The 19,038-nt window shown below is 48.0% G+C and overlaps 1 protein-coding gene across 1 annotated transcript in view; it reads left to right on the top strand.

Annotated features, from left to right (window-relative positions):
* COLEC11 (collectin subfamily member 11) overlaps positions 1-19,038 on the top strand; it is a 107,068-nt gene that overhangs the window by 142 nt on the left and 87,888 nt on the right. The window lies entirely within an intron of this gene.

Here is a 19,038-nt window from a genome sequence, read left to right as displayed (position 1 = left end):
GGAAACTTTTCGTTAACTTCTATTCCTCTTTTCTTAGTCTTCCTAATAGCAAGAATAGTGACAATATTTTAAGTTTTGTTGCATCATAACCCATATGACCAAATGTTTGTGGACACTTGACCATCACGTTTTATGGAAATCTTGTTTCAAATTCTGTTTCAAAACCATAGGCATTTATATGGGGCTGCTTCCCCTTTGGGGGTGTAACAGCCTTCACAAGATTTTGGAGTGTGTTGTGGGAATGTGTGACTAGTCAGCTAAAAAAGTATTTGTGAGGTGAGTACGGTTGTTGGGCAAAAAGACCTGGCTCCTAATCAGCATTCCAATTCATCCAGAAGGTTTTCCTTAGGTTTGAGGTTTCGACCTCTGTGCAGGCCTATGGAATTCTTCCATTGCAAAGTCATCAAACCATGTCTTTATGGGGCTGGTTTGTGCACCTAACGCAAAATTTTAGAGCAGCCTTTCTGAAACTATTTGTTCTGAAGGAACCCTTGATATAATTTTGAGGTCTCAGGGAATTCCTGCTAAAAATTATATATCTATGTTTCATATTAAAATGGTGTGATCAACAAGCTTCTAATGGTTTTAATTAAACAATAGAGATAAGGATATTTTTTATTTCAATTCAAAACATGTTTTACATGAAAGAAAATAGGTTACTCAGGTAATAATAATAATTACCTGGAATATTTAATAAGCATATTATTTTACATTTCCGTCTAATAATAATGAAAGTTAATAAAATGTCCAGAAAAGAAACAGACTGTGAAACTGTACTGTCCCCTTTTACTACATATAAAAGCACACAGTTGCCTTTATGGTCAATGGAGAAATATCCACTTACATAGGTAATCATTGTAGATGGGAGACCAGCCTATCATTGCTCAATGAACCTCTAGCAACCTCTGGGCGGACCCTGGTTGAGAAAGCCTGCTTCAGAGGGCTGTCCACATACTGCTGACCATATAGTTTATCTGTTCCTTATATAATACTGGGCAAACCACACATGAGCAACATAGACAAGTTATTTCAAAAGTTTAGAGGGCTGTCAAGCCCAAAAAAAAAAAGGTGTTTGATGATGGATGCTCATATGCTAAATCAGACTGCTGGTATAACAGTTTCCTTGTCATATGTTCTACCGTAGCACTTGATTTAATTTTAAAATATGCTAATAGATCAAAAAAAAAAAAAGCTTTAAAGTGGTTGTGAACCCTGACATATAAATATATAAATAGTGAAGTGACTGGCCTCCCACAGAGATGAAACAAATCCTTTTACATTAGTTGTACCTGTTTATCTACAGCAACCTTTCTCCTACCTACAGCCATTTAAAGTGCAGAATTTACACAGGATCACTCAGCTTTGAAAAGCAGGTGGTGAAAAGCTGAAGTTACATCAGTGAGGAGAGCTGATTGTAGGAAATGGACACGCCCCTCATCACACAGCACAGCACAGCACACAGGAATAGAGTTAAGGCTGTCAATCAGCTGGAGTTCCCTCCGTCACCATTTTTCTCTTGGTGTCATGGACAGTCTGGAGGTACCCCATTCTAAAATGTAAAAAACTGTTCTAATAGTTTTACATAATGAAGCAACATTAATACATGTAGGACACCCAATGTTACAGGTGATTTATTCTTCCAAAGCAAACGCACTTTTGTAAAATTGTACTGACTAGTATTCCAATATTTCTCTTCTCCCTCTGTTTTTCTCCATCACTTTGCTAATGAGACCCCAGAGCTGATAGAGAGTGGCAACAGAGGGTCAGACAAGGATGCTATGTAGGCAACTGACATCCTCCTTATCCACCGATGTCATTGGTCATTAGGAGGTCGGCAGATAGGTCATATTGGTGCACAATAAAAACCTGTGGCTTTGTGTAGCTAAAAGGCAGGTTTCATGATCCACCCACTGGCTTGTATACAATTTTGGGGCAATTGTTAGGCATTTTGCCAAGGCACCCCTGAAGAAACCTTAAGGCACCTCAGGGTGCCTGGGCACCCTGGTTGAAAAAGGTCCCTATAGAGGCATATGCTTTGTTCATATCTCATGTCAGGCTTACAACCACTTTAAATATATTCAGTAAAAAAAATGTGTTAAACTTGATTCAATTTCCTTTTTTAGTATGGTGGTAACCTTTCTATGTAACAGTGAGCACCTCTATATTCACAAGATGTTAACCCCAAAAAAATGGTTTTGAGCAAGCCTCAAATTGTCATTTGTACATAAAAAGCTATGTATGACCACTCCAATACTGCTGCATATGTTTTTGCTGCCTTTTAACCTTTTTAAAAATAAATGCTATATATCACAAGACCTCAGATCTGTTCATTGACACTGTAGAATGCTGCTGATCAGTGTGTTCTTGGTTGTGTTATGATGCTGGGGATCATTCTTTAACACAGCAGTCCCCAACCTCCCTGGGGCTGGTGGAGTGTGCAGCCTGTTACCTCCAGGCCAGTGTTCTGCCAAAAACTCAAACTTGCAGAGAACTCCAACCATGTCATTTCCAGTGACTCTACAGCAGGAATATTTGGAGATTTCGGCCACTTTGTGTTTTCACAGAACAGTTGACAGTGTATACACGCTGGTACGCGCTACAATGAGTGGACATTTTTAGCCTGCCCACTAGTAACCAATAACATAGCTGCCTCCAAGGCTGCGACAACTAGCGGGCTGACTAACAATATCCACTCATCATAACATGTACCGGTGTGTTTAGGCTGCTGATGTTCTGTGAAAACACCAAGTGGTCGAAATCTCCAATTATTCCTGGTGTAGAGTCACCGGATGTGACTTTGTTGGAGATTTTGGGTAGTTGGAGTTTTTGGCAGAACACCAGCACAGCTTCTTCTTCCCCTTCCTCTCCATAAGTAAAGTGACCACAGAGAGGGAAGGGAGTAGTGATGCTGGGAGAAAGGGAACAGGCGCCCTCTGGTGGGTGGAGGATGGCAGTGCAGGTTATGCTGGTTCACTCGCCTGCTGCCCACCCACCGCCGCGCAGCCAGGCTCCCAACAAGCCACGGATCGGCACTGATCCACGACCTGGGGGTTGGGGACCCCTGCTCTAACACACTGCCAGACAAGTAGATTACATAGATGCTTGGATTTAAACAAAACACAGATCGTTTCAGAAAAATATATTTATTTATTTCTCCTTGAAATGCTATTAGCTTCCACCTGGGAATGATTGTGAATTTCATTGATGTAACTGTTAGGGAGAGATAACCATGGAACCCATGAAGCTGAGTTAAACAGCTATGTATTGGGTGGACTTTTGGCATAATGTTCAGGTATGCACAATCAATTTGAAAAATCACCTTTCATCAATCCTGGTGGAGCAGACAGGCCAGCCACAGTTATAATTTTGGCCAAATGAGTAGGCCAACATGCATAGGAGTTATATTGTCTGCTGGTACCTGGCCCATTCCATCTTACACATGCCGGGAGTTTACACGCATGTGTACAGTAAAAAATACAACATTTCTAAGAGGAAAAAGGAAGATGTCCCTGCCTCTTAGCAGTTTTTTATTTGTAGAATTTAGTTCTGCATTAAGATTATGATAAAATACTAATTTGTGAGAAATAGGGTTTTGCAATATTTAAATATCTTTTATATGAAAAAATACCAGCTTCACCCCATAAGATATTTTTGTTTAACTGAAAATTATCATGAGAAAATATGTAAAATAATGATTCCTAGTTTATTAATTCTATTGATTGGGATGCAAAGGGTTTAATAGGTATTAAAGTTGACCTCTCTTGATCCTCTCCCCCTGTGAGAATCGGCTTAACATAGTATGAGCAAAATGTATTTGTAAGATAAAAAATGTTAGATTTTATAATTACCTTTCCCCTCCCATCATTCGTATCACTAGGCATGACGTCACCCTTCTTCCAGAATAGTTCCTGGGGAATGTAGAGCAATCTAGATCTCGTGAGAAAACACTCCTGTCCATTGCAGGAGCATCTCCTTGCAAGATTTAGAGTGCATTGTATTGCCCAGGATCTCGTGAACATCACCCTCCATTGGCACTGCGTGCAGAAGATGGGGGTAAGGTAAGTATAAAATCTGACTTTCTCTTTCGTTCATTGACAGACACAGCTCCAGAATCTTCTTGACCATTGGGTTATGCTGCCCCCTACAGGAGTAGGACACTAGGCAGGAAAAAGCTTTACCATGCCCATGGGGCAGTCCCAGGGGATATACGCCCACTTCCTGCTATAGGCACTCAGTTTTTTCTTTTTTTTTTTTAAAGACCTTGTTCCTTGCTGGGATGGGATCGCCGGTCCTAGCATTTTTTATTTTTTAAATGGATTTTTTTTACCTCTTTTATTATTTTCTGTTCCTGTGAGAACTACAATCAACTGCCAGACTGGGCGACGCACTGGATATTCTAGATCCTTACGGTCTTTCCAGTCTGGCCAGCGAGCGTGACCCGATTTCCGCTCCGCGCTAGGTCGGCAGTGACATAGCCCCACTGGGCGGGAGCTGGCCGACGAGTTATATGTCTCGCAAGGACGCTCAGACCTGGTCACGGCCTGAGTCGCGGCGTACCTTTGGCCTGCAGCACCCCCATTCCAAGATTATGCGCTGATCTGCCTGGGGTGGTGCCCACCCGGTTCCATGGTGTGGTAAGTAGTGTCCCCCCTCTACCTTGGTGGTCTTTTGGGGTGGACATGGGCCCCTCCCTGGGATGGTTGGACCCCCGGGTTCCCCTCTATCCTGCCCCAGCCCCTCTTAACAGTCACTGTGGGTCTTCGAGTGCTCTGATAGTGAGGATGATTCCACTTTTACTGCATATGTGCATGAAAAGGCGCTGGATCGATGCACTGATTGTATCGGTGTAAGAAATGTAAAACATGGGGGATGCAGCTCCTGCTGCGTCAGGGGCACCGGTCCCCTTGGTGCCCGCAGATCCTCTAAAGTGGCAAAGATTTTTCCGCCTACTGTGACAAAATTGTCACAAGTCAGTGGAGTTGTCCTAAACGCTATATGGCAGTGCCTAAGCGCTTCGATAGACGGTATACCTTGAGGAGTCTCTGAATAATTGGGCAGTTCCACCTGTGGTGGACTCTCAGGTCTCCAGGCTGAATAAATCCACCCTAATATTGGTGGAGGAGTCTCCGGTTTTTAAAAGATCCTTTTGGCAGGATAGCTGAGACTTTGGTCCGCCACATGTTTACTGTGGCCGGTTCGGTCCATAGGGCGGTGTTCACTATAGCCTTGGTGTCCCAGACTTTAACGGAGTGGGTAAAGCCTTTGCGCCAGGTTCTGGAGGGGGAAAAGCTTCTTCCTGCCTTTGGTGGGCTGGCGGACCATTTGGTCTAGGGGTTGCAGTTCGTCTGTGATGTCTCTCTGGATGTGGCTCCTTTAGTCTCTAGGCTGTCTGTGACAGCAGTGGTCCTTCAGCGCAGGATATGGCGGAAATGCTGGTCTGCGAACCAGACTTCCAAGAAGGCCTTATCTGATTTTCCCTTTGTGGGGGATTCCTCCCTGGATATCGTTAAGCAGGATTTCAAGACAAAGGATCTGAGTCTGTAAGGACCTCCTCCAGAGGTTCCAATAGGACCTGGTCTGGTAAGCCGAGAGCGGGTCCTTTCAGACCTGTGGACCTCCCTGATTCAAGTCAAGTAGGTCCACGGGCTGATTCGCTCCGGCTACAAGATCGAGTTTCCAGCTTATCCTCCTTTTCTTCCTACCTGCATTGGTCCCCAGACCACCTGCAAGGTCTCTTTGGGACGATGTAAGACTTGCTACTACAAGGAGTGATTGTTCTGGTCTCATAATCAGACTGTTTTTTTCATGGGTTTTATTCAAACATGTTTGCAGGTCCCAGGAAGGAAAGCGAGGTATGTCCAACATTGGACCTCAAAGCTCTGAACCGCTTGTGCGGGTACAGATGTTCCAAATGGAGTCCATTTGTACGGTAGTGGCATCCCTACATCAGGGGGATCTTCTTACCTCTACAGATATCAAGGACGTTTACCTTCATATTCTGATATATCTTTCATCTGCACCTCCTCTGCTTGCCATGGGCGAGAAGCATTATCAAGAGGTCTGGCCTCGGCTCCTTGGGTCTTCAGAAAGTGTTGGCATGGTTGCGCCAGTGGGGGGATTGCGGTACTGGAGTACCTGGATGATCTTCTTCTGCGTGCAGATTCTCCGACTGCTCTGACGCACCACCAGGAGATTACTGTGCGGACTCTGCAGGAGTTCAGTTGGAAATTTAATTTCCAGGTATTGGCTCTTGTTCCTACCACCTAATTTGACTATCTGGGTCTGCTCTGGACTAGGCCTTAGCCAGGGTGTTCCTCTCATGGGACAAGCTCCAAAATCTGCAGGGTAAATTCAGCTCTTTTTGTCCAGCAGTTGGTCGTCTTTCAGGACTGGCATGCGGGTGCTGGGTCTGATGGTGTCTACTTATGAGGCAGTTTTGTTTGCACAGTTGCTCAGGAGACCTCTGCAAAGAGAGATTCTTGCCATGTGGGGCAAGAATCCACAGTCTCTAGACAATCTGATCCTGTTGAATCGGGGTATGAGAGGGTCTCTGATTCGTTGGCTTCGCTCTCCGGTGCTTCGACAGGGAAAATCTTTCTTCCCCTGTACTAGACGGTGGTCACCACGGATGCCAGCCTGTCTGAGTGGGGTGGTGTTTATGGCACGGATTGTGCTCAAGGGGTCTGGATCCTGGAAGAATTCAGACTACCGATCGATATACTGGAGATTTCCTCCAGAGGTGTTTCATCAGTTGTGTCTCTGGTGGGCAACTCCCCAGGTGGTCCTGTTTGTCTTTCAAAAGGAAAGTTCTTAGGTTTGTGGCATGGTCCTGCAACGGTTAGAGGCAGAAGGGATTGCGGCCATCCTAGTGGTTCCAGACTTGCCTCGCCGGTCTTGGTACGCAGATCTGATATGGTTGGTGGCCGGTGCTCCTTAGAGACTTATAAAATCAAACGGTGTTGCGCCAGACCCAAAGTGTTCAAAAAGATCAACATAAAAAAAAAAAGGGAGTGCCCTCCCCTCCTGAACCATACCAGGCCACATGCCCTCAACATGGGGGGTGGTGGGTGCTTTGGGGCAGGGGGCCCAAAGCACCTTGTCCCCATATTGATGGGGACAAGGGCCTCTTCCCAACAACCCTGGACTGTGGTTGTTGGGATCTGCGGGTGGGGGCTTATCGGAATCTGGAAGCCCCCGCCTTTTTTTTTAATTCAACAAAGTCTTGGAAGCCCCCTTTAACAAGGGGGCCCCCAGATCCCGCCCCCTCATGTGAATAGGTATCGAGTACATGGAACCCCTACCCATTTACCAAAAAAAGTGTCAAAAAGTAAGAACCACAGGAAACCGTTTTTTACAAGTCCTTTATTAAAAAATAAAAAAATAGTGTCCCTTGATGTAAATCAATCGTCAATCACGACACCGAACAGACCAACAGACCCGAAAAATAGGAAAAAAACCCTGCTTCCATCTTGGGCGGCATCCCGCCTTCTGTTCGCTTTGACAGCTTTTGTATAGGCAAGGGGCGGAGCGGCCCGGCTACGTCACCCAGTGGCACCACCCCCTTCTGACCTCACGTGACGTCAGAAGGGACGGTGCCACCGTGGCCCGCCCTTGCCTACATAAGAGCTGTCAAAGCGGAGAGAAGGCAGACAGGGGGAGGCCTCCCAAGAGGCGGAAGTGTATTTTTTATTTTCTCTTACGTCCTCCGACAGTCGCTGCCCACTCATACAGTCTTCACCAATGGGGTATTGATTTCCTCTCCACAGGAGTAGCTAGGCATAAGACTTGTTAGAAAACAAAGCATTTACATAGACCCACCCATGGGGGCTGTCCCACTGGTCCAATACCCCCCTGCAATCAGCCATCCCAGCTCAGTTTGTCTTCTGCCTAGTTAAGACGTCCTATGACGAAACGTACGTAGGGCGGAAACCCACGTCACTTCCGGTCCGCAGCTCGCCTAGGCTTGGAACGCAGGAGCTTCCTTGGCGCAGACTGCCAATATCTGAAGGGATCTGCTGCATCTACCCAAGCGTGAGTCGCTACTATCACATTGTATACCCGATCCACACTTATCACACTGAGTAGCTTTTCTCTTTTCTCCCTTTTGTACCCAGATGGGATCTTTTTGGGTCCGAGGGGACCGTCAGTAGACAGGTTTGAGGATCTCACCTACATCCTGTCTTTTGGCTCATACACTTAACATCTGTGGTCTTAGGGTAAGTGTGACACCTAGTGTTTAAACTGGAGAACTACATCCCAAAAGGTATACAATTAGTATCCTCACTGCTCCTTTGATTTAAGATCAATTTATAACCAATACATTGAGCGTTTTTTTACCTAACATTATTTATTCAACAGTATTTATTCTACATTATTCACCTATTTAATAATTGTATTAATCATCACTCATTCAGCAGTACCTATTGGAAATCACTATATTATTGATTTAATATACATCTTTTAACATACATTTTTACCACACTTCACATTCTTTCTTTTATTCATTTATTTATTTATTGTCTTGGCCTAAGGTTTATATATATCGACCTATGTACACAACTATCTATATGTCACTTTGCACGTACTAAGCACTTTTTTCCTCTTCACCCGCATCTTTGCACATGCGTTAGGTAGCGCCGTTTTCCAACTATTCACCCCCACACTATAAAGCATTTACATAGACCCACCCATGGGGGCTGTCCCACTGGTCCAATACCCCCCTGCAATCAGCCATCCCAGCTCAGTTTGTCTTCTGCCTAGTTAAGGAGTAGATAGGCTTCCCTGTGCTGGGGCTACAGTCTCAGCCTTCTTCTTCTTCTGTTTTATGATTTTATTTTCTGCAAATGTCATTTTTTCTTTGCATTACTAGCTGTTTATTTTGTCAACGTTAGTTAGTCGGATCTTCGGATGAAGACGGCGTTTGTGGAGCTGGGAATCGGACTGGTTGTCCTGGTTCTCCAGGACAGAGAGTCAGATGGAATCCCAGCCGCCATCGAGCGTTTAGCAGGCTATGTGTTCGCCCTGGCCTCGCAAATGACCCATCCCTGTCCTCAGGGACGCAGCCTGTGAGGTGGCTACCTCACCGGACACATCCACGGTTCGTCCGTGAACTACTGGTGTCCTGCGCTTTTTGGCTGAAGGCACTGCCCTGCCATCTGAGGGCGGGCGGTTTCCCGTTTAATATGAGGCACCCCACGCCTTCGAGTACAGGTAAGTACACTCTGTGTGGGGCCTCTGTTTGGGGCTGGCAGTCCTGTGTTATCTGTGGTGTCCCCTTATGTCTGTGCGTTTCGGGCTCCCGGTCCCTGCGGGGGTTTTTTCTCTCCCAGCCAGCGCTGTGTGGATTTTTTCGGGGGTCCCTCTCCTGTGTCACTTTAGGGTGCTTGGAGATACAGACATGTGCGGCGACCGCTGCGGGGTTAAAAACCGCCGGTCCTTCATTTTAGGTGTGGGCAGCATGGTATGTGGTGTATTTTGGCGCCTTGTAGCGCCATCTTGTGTGTGGCAAACAATCGTTCCAAGCACGTCGGCGGCCATTTTACCAAAGCCTCCCATTATTTTCTATGGGCAACCATTTTTCCTTAGCCTGCAGCCTCAGTTCAGTGTCTGGCGGTGACATCACTTCCTTCTTTCACACAGGAGCGACCGACTGCGGTGGTAACACACTTGTGGGGCTCTGTTCTGCTGTCCTTTTGTCCTTCCTTGTACAATCTTCCTGGCTTTTAGTTTGTCCCTGCGGGGGGTCTGTGTTTCCACAGTCATTGTAGCGGTGTGCTGCGGGGGTCCGCGGTGCACTTAAAGGGCCAGTACCTTACCAAAAAAAAAACTTTTTTTTGCAATGGAATCCCAGGACAGCAAATTTCCTTCAGCCTTGGTGGGGGATTCAGGTTCCTCTGAATCCTCTACCCTGACTAATTTGTCTGCTGTAGTGGCGACTTTGGTGTCCCAAATGGATGTGCTGATGACTGAACGTCTAGAAAAAGGCCTAGGATTTCTTTTAATTCTGATTCTGAATGTGACATGGTTGCCGTAGGTAGCGTACCTCTTGAAGGGTCTTGCTCTTCTCAGTCTGAGGGGGAGGCGGAGGTTGCAGGGGTGGATGATTCCCCCCCTGGGACACCCGAGGAACGCGCAGCTATGGATGCGCTGATTCTTGCCATGAAAGAAACACTACATTTAGAGGATGAGCCCAATCTTCCGGGCATTGTGTCCTCTTTTGGTACACACAGGACCCGCAAGACGGCGCAGGTTTTTCCTTGCCCTGCTGAGTTTCATCACACAGTGAATGAGCAATGGCGCAGTTTAAAACACACCTTCACGGTGCCAAAGAGGTTTCAACTTCTTTACCCTTTTGCGTTTCCTACGGTTTCCCGCTGGTGTGTGGCTCCTCAAGTGGATCACACTGTGGCCAGATTGAACAAGGCTACTCTGGTTCCCACCGAAGATTCTCCGGTATTTAGGGATCCTACGGATAGGAGGCTGGAATCGCTTGCCCGCCATTCTTACATGGTGGCAGCTTCCACGTTAAAACCTATTTTTGCCTCTGTCATGGTGGCTCAGGCTGTGGCGGATTGGACCAAGGCGATAAGACGCGCCCTCGTGGCGGATTCTGCCCCCCCTACTACCTTGGAGATGGTGGACCAGGTTTATCAAGGGGTCATGTATCTGTGCGATGCGGCCTTAAATGAGGCCCCATTAGCTTCGCGCCTGTCCAGTGTTGCAGTGCTTAACCGTCGACTGATCTGGTTGAAAAGTTGGTCGGCTGACCAGAAACCCAGAAAGACGGTGGCTGACATTCCCTATGCGGGGTCTTGCCTTTTTGGAGACTCCCTGGATGAATTGGTTAAGGGGGGTCACTGGGGGCAAGAGCACCTTGCTGCCCCAGAATCCTAAGGGCATGTTTTTCTGCGTTAAGCAGGGTCCCGCCTTTAAACCAAATCAGGGGTTCTTTTGTGCCTTCAAGGCGCAGAACAAGGGTAAACCCTTCAAGGGCCAGGGTGGCCAGGGAAAGCCCTGGGCCGGCAAACCAAAATCCGGCAACGCTGGTACGGCGGCTCAGTCCGCCTCTGCTTGAAGGGGCGCCCTCACCCGTTTCAGGGGTGGGGGATGTTTGCACGGTTTCCTCCAACCTTGGCTGCTTCGAATTCCGGACAGGTGGGTTCAGGAAATCATTTGATCAGTGTACAAGATCGAATTCCTTTCGCGACCGGCGGACAGATTCTTTCCCTCAAATCTTCATTTGACCCCAGATCGTTTGCAGGATCTTCATCGGGCGGTGCAGGATCTCCTTGCCCAGGGGGTAATCGTCCCGGTGCCACATCGGGACAGATTTCGGGGGTTTTACTCGAATCTGTTCACTGTGCCCAGAAAGGAGGGCAAGGTGCGTCCGATTCTGGACCTTAAAAGCTCTGAACCGCTTTGCGCGCGTTCGAAAGTTCCGCATGGAATCGCTCCGCTCGGTAGTGGCCTCCCTGAGTCCAGGCGATTTCCTGGCCTCTATCGATCTGAAGGATGCGTATCTACACATCCCCATTTTCGAGGGTCATCAGAGGTACCTCCGCTTCGCTATCGCGGAGGATCATTATCAGTTTGTGGCGTTCCCTTTCGGTCTCGCTTCGGCTCCAAGGGTCTTTACCAAAGTGTTGGCGCCTGTTCTGGGCCTGTTGCGGGCACAGGGCATTGCGGTCTTGGGATATCTGGACGATCTCCTGTTAAGATTGAGTGCTAGTCAGAGCCTGCTGTGTGATCTGTCCACTACGGTCCAGACACTCCAGGAGTTCGGATGGACCATCAACGTTCAGAAGTCGACCTTGTCTCCATCGGTTCGTCTCCCATATTTGGGAATGGTTCTGGACTCTGCTCAAGCAAAAGTGTTCTTACCGGAGGACAAGCTCCGGACCCTGCAGTCCGAGGTCAGGTCCCTCAGGGACAACGAATCCTCGTCATTCAGGACCTGTATGTGGTCCCTGGGGTTGATGGTGTCAGCCTTCGAGGCGATACCATTTGCACAGTTTCACACGCGATCTCTCCAAGCGAAGATCCTGGCCAGGTGGGACAGACTGCCTCAGTCCTTGGACCTGAGAGTGTCTCTGAGTCGCCAAACCAGAATGGATCTCTTGTGGTGGCTCCAGTCCCCGGCCGTGGTGGAGGGGAAATCCTTCCAGCTGTTACTGTGGACGGTGATTACCACGGATGCCAGCCTGTCGGGCTGGGGTGGCGTCCTGGGCAACCTGTCTGCCCAGGGCACTTGGTCGGAGGAGGAATCCTCCCTTCCGATAAACATATTGGAATTGAGAGCGATCAGACTGTGCCTGCTCCACTGGTCGGATCATCTTCAGGGCCGTCCTGTACGGGTGCAGACGGACAATGCCACTGCGGTGGCGTACATCAACCACCAAGGGGGCACCAGGAGTGCACGGGCTGCCCAGGAAGTTATCAGTATTCTGTCTTGGGCCGAGACTCATGTCCCGGCGATATCGGCAGTTTACATTCCGGGTGTGGAGAATTGGCAGGCCGATTATCTGAGCCGCCAGACCCTGGACCAGGGGGAATGGTCCCTGCACCCGGAGGTATTTCAAATGCTGTGTGCAAAGTGGGGATCCCCGGATGTGCATCTGTTCGCGTCTCGGCTAAACCACAAGGTTCGTGGCAAGAACGCGCAATCCTCTGGCAGACGCCTCGGATGCGCTGGTGGTGCCTCTCAGATCGTCTGATCTATGCCTTTCCTCCGATTCAGTTGTTGTCCTGGTTCCTTCGCAGGTTGGCCTCGGAACAAACACTGGTGATCCTGGTGGCGCCGGACTGGCCACGCCGGTCCTGGTATGCGGACATCGTTTACCTGGCCGTCGAACCTCCATGGCGGCTGCTAATGCGAGAAGATCTCCTGTCTCAGGGACCAATCTTCCATCATGCTTTACAGTCGCTGGCTTTAACGGCATGGCTGTTGAAAGCCAGGTCCTGAGAGACAGGGGTCTCTCCTCAGAGGTCATTCCTACTTTAATCAAGGCTAGAAAAGCCTAGTCTGGTAAGATTTATTACCGTACATGGAAAGCTTATTTTGCCTGGTGTGAGTCCAGGGGCTTCTCTCCTCGTTCATACTCGGTGGCGAGAGTGTTGGCTTTCCTCCAGTCTGGTGTGGACCAGCGCCTTGCGTTGGCCACGATTAAAGGCCAGGTATCTGCACTGGCTGTTCTTTTCCAACGCCCTGTGGCGTCTAATTCTTTAATTCGCACCTTCATTCAAGGTGTGCGTCACTTGGCCCCTCCTAGAAGGGAGCCCTTACCTCCATGGGATTTGAACTTGGTTCTGTCCGTGTTACAACGTTCCCCGTTTGAAAACATCAGGGAAATCTCGTTACCTCTGCTGTCTAAAAAGGTTGCCTTTCTGGTGGCGATCACTTCGGCTCGCAGAGTGTCGGAGTTGGCAGCGTTGTCTTGCCGCTCCCCTTACCTGGTGATTCATAGGGATAAGGTGGTCTTGCAACCTAACCCATCCTTTCTTCCAACGGTGGTTTCGGATTTTCACCTTAACCACTTATGCCCCGGAAGATTTTACCCCCATTCCGACCAGGGGGTATTTTGCGATTCGGCACTGCGTGAATTTAACGCACAATTGCGCGGTCGTGCGACGCTGTACCTAAACGAATTTGACGTCCTTTTTTTCCCACCAACAGAGCTTTCTTTTGGTGGTATTTGATCACCTGTGCGATTTTTTGATCACGCGCTATAAACAAAAAAAGTGCGTCAATTTTGCAAAAATAGCAATATTTTTCACATTTTTTTATATGAAATTCCCCCAAAAAAAAATGTAAAAATCAAAATTTTTAAAAATTTTCGGCCAATTTGTTTTATGCTACCTATGTTTGGTAAAAAAAATCGCAAAAAGCGTATTTTGATTGGTTTGCGCAAAAGTTATCGCGTTTACTAACAAAGGGAAAGATTTTTGTCATTTTTGTTGTTTTTTTTTTTAACGCGTAATGGCGGCGATCTGCGATTTTTTTTGCGGTACTGCGACATTGCGGCGGACAGATCGGACCCTTGACTGACATTTTTGACACTTTTGGGGTTACCAGTGACATTTCTACAGTAATCAGTGCTATACATATGCACTGTTACTGTAAAAATACACTGGTAGTGAAGGGGTTAACTTTATTTGGAAGGGAGGGGCTGTGTGTGTCCCTAGGGGCGTGGTTTCTACTGTGATTGGCTGTGGCTCTAGCTGTAAGGACACTGATCAACGGATCTACATACCAGATCCGTTTTATCAGTGTCTTTGCAGCGAGGAGAATGACAGGCAGTTTGTTTACACAAGCTGCCTGACATTCTCCCTCTCCCCCGCCGATCGCCGAGTGACCGGCGGACATCGGGTCCGCTGGTCACACGCGCGGGGGGGTCCGTGACCACGCGGGAGCGGGAGCGCGCCCCCGGGGGCGCGCGCTCGGTCCCTAGACCCTCACAAGCAAACAACGTAGCCCTACGTTAGTTTGCCTGTGAGGGGCTGACCGCCGACGTAGATAGTCGTGCGGCGGTCGGCAAGTGGTTAATGAGGACATTGTTTTACCTTCGCTTTGTGTGAATCCTAAGCATCCTAAGGAGGTTGCCTTACATTCTTTGGATGTTGTCAGGACGATCAGGGTTTACCTGTCGTCGACTAAATCCTTTCGAAAATCGGATTCTCTCTTTGTCCTTCCTGAGGGACCTTGGAAGGCAGGGGAGGACTGGGCCAGGGGGCAGGGGGGCAATTGCCCCCTGGGCCACTCTGATGTCCTGTTAAAAGGCTGCACTGCTTCTGCCACAGACATGCCTAAAGGATTCCTGGTGAAGAGAAGTAAAAAGTCTCTGCCAGTGACCTACTGAGTGCAGGACGAAGACAAGGAAAGCTTGGAAGGTGTAAATTGTGTCTGGGCAGAGGCCGGTTCCATGCCCCACTTGAGACTCTCCTCCCCTGGCCAGCTCCAACTGAGCTGTCCCAGTCCCCCCCCAAGCAACCCCCTGTGGGCCAGATTGGGAACCCAGATTCAGCCGGTGAGTAGAGAGTACCTGGAGCAGGGCTTCAGCCTTCAATGGGGGTCAGGAGGAGGATGGGAAGAGGGAGAGTGGGAGGGGGGCCGAGTCGCTGCACCATGGGCCTCTGGTTTGTACTTGCCCCCTGGGCTTAAAGTTGCCAGTCTGCCCCTGTCGGAAGGGTATGGCTGCGTCTGCGGCAACAATTTCAAAATGGATCAGACAGACAATTGTACAGGCCTATTCGTTGAAGGAACGGGTACCGCCCTTCCCTGTCAAGGTGCACTCTACCAGATCAGTGAGTGCGTCCTGGGCCTTCCGGCATCAGGCCTCGGTGGTCCAGGTGTGCAAGGCTGCGACTTGGTCGTCAGTGCACACCTTTTCTAAATTCTACAAAATTTATGTCCTGGCATCGGCTGATGCCTCCTTTGGCCGCAAAGTTCTCTGTGCGGCAGTACCGTAGGGCAGTGGTCCTCAACTCCGGTCCTCAGGGCCCACTAACAGGCCAGATTTTAAGTATTACCTTGGGGAGATGCAGACTAGAGTACTGCAATCAGTGAGCAGCAAATGATATTACCTGGGATGTATTTCAGTTATCTTGCAAATCTGGCCTGTTAGTGGGCCCTGTAGGCCAGGGTTGAGGACCACTGCCTTAGGGGACCCTGGTTTTGTTGCGGGTCCCTGACTGTTGGGGTTGTTGACCCCTTTGGTTATTTGCTTTCCTGGGTTGTTGCTCCTGTTGAGCTTTCTTGTTGCCCAGAAGGTTCCCTTGCTATTCATGTAAGGTTCCTTTCTCTGATGTGGGTACTGCGTTGCTTTTTCTGACGGTTGCGTTTCCCACCCCTCATGTCTACACTGCTTTGGGACATCCCCATTGTTGAAGACTGTATGAGTGGGCGGCGACTGTCGGAGGACGTAAGAGAAAACTGAATTTTTGTAAAATCTTACCGTAAAATTCCTTTCTCTGAGTCCTCCGACAGTCGCCACCCCCGCCCCTCTTTTGGGGTTTCTTGTACACTTAACTGCTTGCTACCAAACTGAGCTGGGATGGCTGATTGCAGGGGGATATCGGACCAGTGGGACAGCCCCCATGGGTGGGTCTATGTAAATGCTTTGTTTTCTAACAAGTCTTATGCCTAGCTACTCCTGTGGAGAGGAAGTCAATACCCCATTGGTGAAGACTGTATGAGTGGGCGGCGACTGTCGGAGGACTCCGAGAAAGGAATTTTACGGTAAGATTATACAAAAATTCAGTTTTTTTCAGGTCTGGCGGGCTTCGTGATTAACGATGGATTTACATTGAGGGACACTATTTTTTTATTTTTTAGTAAATGACTTGTCAAAAACTGTTTCCTGTGGTTCCTACATTTTGACACTTTTTTGATGAATGGGTAGGGATACTATGTACCCCATTTACATGGGGGGGGGGGGGTAAGACCCCCACAACCACAGCCCAGGGTTGTTGTGAAGAGGCCCTTGTCCCCATCAACATGGGGACAAGGTGCTTTTGGAGACACCCCAAAGCACCCTCCCTATGTTGACGTCAAGCAGCCTGGTATGGTTCAGGAGGAGGGTGGGGGCGCTCGCTCGTTCCCCCCTCCCCTTTCCTGGTCTGCTAGGCTGCATGCTCGGATAAGGGTCTGGTATGGATTTTGGGGACCCCACACCGTTTTATTTAAATGTGGTGAGGAGTCCCCCTTAAAATCTCTACCAGACCCAAAGGACCTGGTATAGATTTTGGGGGGACCCCATGCAGGTTTTTTTTTTAAATTTTGGTGTGGAGTTCCCCTTAAAATCTATCCCAGACCTGAAGGCCCCTTAACCACTTTAACCCCCTTTCTGCCTAGACTAATTTTCAGCTTTCGGTGCTCATTGGAGTCTCTATGGGAAATCTTGGTCAGCTTGACATGGCACTGCTCCCGAACCATAAGTGACAGGGACAACAAATTTGGGGAGCACAGAGAGGGGACCCAGGACTATAACATAGCTATACATTTTAAAAGTGGGGTATGCCCGTACACTCCGCTGACTGCACTAAACTGACTGAACCCACTATCCACTAACTACCTGCCTAATCTCTATTGTCACACACTATACACAGCTGCCGTATAAGCAGCAGTCTTATATAGTGTGGGGCGTGGACTTAGCCCCTGAGGAATTGTGGGGCGCTCATCGGCGGATGAACTTCCTGCCGAGCGCCCCATTTGTTCGTGTGTTCAGCCAAAAACACCTACAATGGGCACGTGAGCATCAGAACTGGACCACAGAGCAGTAGAAAATGGTGGGCTCGTCTGATGTATAGAGATGTCCCGAACTATTCGCCGGCGAACAGTTCCCGGCGAACATCGTTTGTTCGCGTTCGCCTCGGCGGGCGAACATATGCAATGTTCGGTCTGCCCCCTATACATCATCATTGAGCAAATTTTGACCCTGTACCTCACAGTCAGCAGACACATTCCAGCCAATCAGCAGTCCCTCCCTCCCAGACCCTCCCACATCCTATAAAAAAGAAAGGACAGCATCCATCTTAGATTCATTCTGAAGCTGCAGCGTTAGTTAGAGCAGGGAGAGTGCTGCTGCTGCTGCTGAATTAATAGGGAAATTATTAGCTAGGCCAGTGTTCTGTGTCCACTCCTGCTGTAAGGACAGCGTCCTGACAGCACCCCAAAAAGCCCTTTTTAGGGCTGGTATATCAGTCTGCTTTTATTTTTTTTTTCTATATATATATATATATATATATATATATACAGACTGTACTGTGTGCACACCACTCATATCGGGTGGCACAGTACCTTGCAGATAAAAAAGTAATTTAATTTTTACCCTTTAATATAATTGCAGTTGCCTGCCTGTGTGTGTCAGGCCCACTGACTGAACTTTGTCCACTGCCAGTGCCCACCACTCATATAGGGTGGCACAGCACCTTGCAGATAAAAAAGTCATTTAATTTTTCCTCTGTAATATAATTGCAGTTGCCTGCCAGTGAGTGTCAGGTACACAGACTGTACTGTGCCCACTGCCCACCACTCTGATAGGGTGGCACAGCACCTTGCAGATAAAAATTAATTTAATTTTTCCTATAATAAAAAATAAAATTCATCTAGAAAAAACAGGAACTGGCTTTTTCATTCGAATTTCATTAGCGCAGAGATGGTGATAACCTCTTACCAAATAAATAGGATGATAACATATACCAAAATATATGAATCAGATGTGATAACTATAAGCAACATTGTCTATTAATTTAGTACAAGTAGTGATATTTATATATTACATTTTTCCTCTGTAATATAGTTGCCAGTGAGTGTCAGGCCCACAGACTGTACTGTGCCCACTGCCCACCACTCATATAGGGTGGCACAGCACCTTGCAGATAAAAATTTAATTTAATTTTACCTCTGTAATATAATTGCAGTTGCCTGCCAGTGAGTGTCAGGTCCACAGACCGTACTGTGCCCACTGCCCACCACTCATATAGGGTGGCACAGCACCTTGCAGATAAAAATGTAATTTAATTTTCCCTCTGTAATATAATTGTAGATGCCTGCCAGTGAGTGTCAGGCCCACAGACTGTACTGTGCCCACTGCAAATGGACTGTTTGCGGTTGTTTGCGGTGCATTAAACGGGGAGTTTGGTCTGTTAGTGTTTGGTCTGTCACTGTGAAGCGGGCGTAACCCTTACTCTACCTGATCGATACAACATCATACCTGATCGTATTCACACACGACTCTGCGTCAACTACGTAATTTTCCATGGGAGTTTTGCCATGGATCCCCCTCCGGCATGCCACAGTCCAGGTGTTAGTCCCCTTGAAACAACTTTTCCATCACTATTGTGGCCAGAAAGAGTCCCTGTGGGTTTTAAAATTCGCCTGCCTATTGAAGTCTATGGCGGTTCGCCCGGTCCGCCCGTTCACGAACATTTGCGGAAGTTCGCATTCGCCGTTCGCGAACATAAAATTTTATGTTCGCGACATCTCTACTGATGTATCATGTTTTCTTTTACATCATGTGAATGATTGGGTGCGTGTACGTC

The sequence above is a fragment of the Pelophylax lessonae genome (assembly GCF_965119305.1).
Source record: "Pelophylax lessonae genome assembly, chromosome: 3".
Classification (NCBI taxonomy): domain Eukaryota; kingdom Metazoa; phylum Chordata; class Amphibia; order Anura; family Ranidae; genus Pelophylax; species Pelophylax lessonae.
Note: the sequence above shows the minus strand (reverse complement) of the source record. Positions and strands in the feature narration are given on the sequence as shown.